This window comes from Brienomyrus brachyistius, chromosome 2, assembly GCF_023856365.1.
Source record: "Brienomyrus brachyistius isolate T26 chromosome 2, BBRACH_0.4, whole genome shotgun sequence".
NCBI lineage: Eukaryota > Metazoa > Chordata > Actinopteri > Osteoglossiformes > Mormyridae > Brienomyrus > Brienomyrus brachyistius.
Window position 1 is genome coordinate 5,218,040 of NC_064534.1, and position 2,037 is coordinate 5,220,076.

Here is a 2,037-nt window from a genome sequence, read left to right on the forward strand (position 1 = left end):
CTTGAAACGACCAGTACTGTGGGTTTAATGGAAGTACCCTTACGCCCATATTAAAGCCTTTAACTTTTCAAAACAAGCATTTTCTGAACGAGTGGATTGTGGGTTTAATAATCGGATAAATACAAATAGCGTCGTTGACTTTGTTCACCTTTGTTTACCGGGCTTTGCAATCCTGTTGGTAGGTTCATGAGCAGGTGCCGGTGAACAAGCGCAACAGACGGACCTGAATTGCGCTACAAGTGACCGTGTCCATAAATAACATTCGAATACTGTAGTCGCACAACTAGAGCTCGCAAAAGCCGCTGACTCCGTGTCGCGAAGTTCGCTTGTTTAGCTGATAAGCCGGCATTCAGTCTAGCGCATAAACAGACGTGCTGTTTGCTGTAAAAACGCATAACACTGAAGATAAGGTATGACGGTATTTATCTATTCTACATATCAAGTAGATGGTGCCAGATTAGGCATGTTTAAAATAATTTTATAATTTAATTTAGTAATTTAAATTTAAGTCAGGACTAATAAAGGTGTTTTAGTTTGAAAACATACCACTCCCTGAAATCGTCAGTTTACGTCATAGTCATTCAGCAATGACGTAGGCTGCCACTGTAGCCCAATCTGATTTTAATTATGTGTGTGTGTGTGTGTGTGTGTGTGTGTGTGTGTGTGTGTGTGTATATATATATATATATATATATATATATATATATATATATATATATATATATATATATATGAGAAACAATTCAAATGAATGGTTTCATATTTTTAGTGTATTTTCAGTCAGTCATTCGAAGCGAACTGTACTAGCATTTTTCTGACTAATGATGAGTTTTTTATTGCAGAAATATGTCACACGAGAACTTCAAGCTACCCCAGCTAACCAAATCTCTCCTAATTACTTGTCTGTCATGAGTTCCTTGCTATTTTAAAATGTACATGCATGCAGGAACTATTCAGAAGTTTATTCGTCCTTCTTTTGATTGATACGAATACGAAGTTTAAATGATACTGACATCTAACGTGGATGGCGGGTGTGTGTGTGTGTGTGGGGGGGGGGGGTGAAGTACTGTTGGCTGCTTTCCCTTAAGGGGCTCTTTTCTTCTGCTGATGGGTGCCACACAACACGGGTGTCTGCCTTTTGTTCAGATCTTGAGCAAATCACTGGTATGTTACCAAGCTGAGTCGGCTTAAAATGCTCATGTAGTGAAGCCTTAAATTTACCGTGTCTTCATTTATCTGACTCGGCGAAACACCACATGACAGCGATTTCTGCGCCTTTTAGATGATTTAACGCTACAAACGCTATCAAAAGCTACAGCATCCCTGCTAAAAGGATGATCTGGGTGTTAACCTATCTAAGCAGAGCATAAAAATCTTGCATACAGCCCGAATCCTAACCTTGTCTGGAACTGAACGAAACTACATATTTCTGCTTTGTGGGGGTGTCTGGCAGAAAAAGGGCAGGGCGTCTGGCGAGTGCAAAGCATATGTTCGCTTCCTTTCTGTCTCATCCAGTTTCTTTATGGCACCATTAGATACCATTTAAATCATAGTTCAAACGAAAGCATTTCTTGACATGACTGAATTCCATTCGACAATCATATATTTCTTATTCCAGGGAGTCACCGGTTAATTAATTGCTCTAAAAAAGGAACAGGATAAAGCTGATTAGAAGTTTTTACTGATTTCAAAATACAGTTGTGGTTAATGAAATACATTATCAGTTAAAACCATGTTAATTAGCAGCTGAAGAAAATTCAAATTATATACATGTATATAAAAATATAAATTATGTATATATCACGCAATATATAATATGATGCATATATAATATATAGCAAAATGTAGCCAGTGATTAAAAGGGTAATAAAACAGGCATATGCAATATTGTGTTTATGTTTCAATTAATTTAATTATATTGGCCAAGGTTATGTGCATTAAACGGGCGCAAATCAAAACTTTATTTGAATTTCTAAGTAGGTGTGGAATTTACACCCTGTCCGGGGTGGACCCTACCCTGGTGCCCCAGTGCTGCCT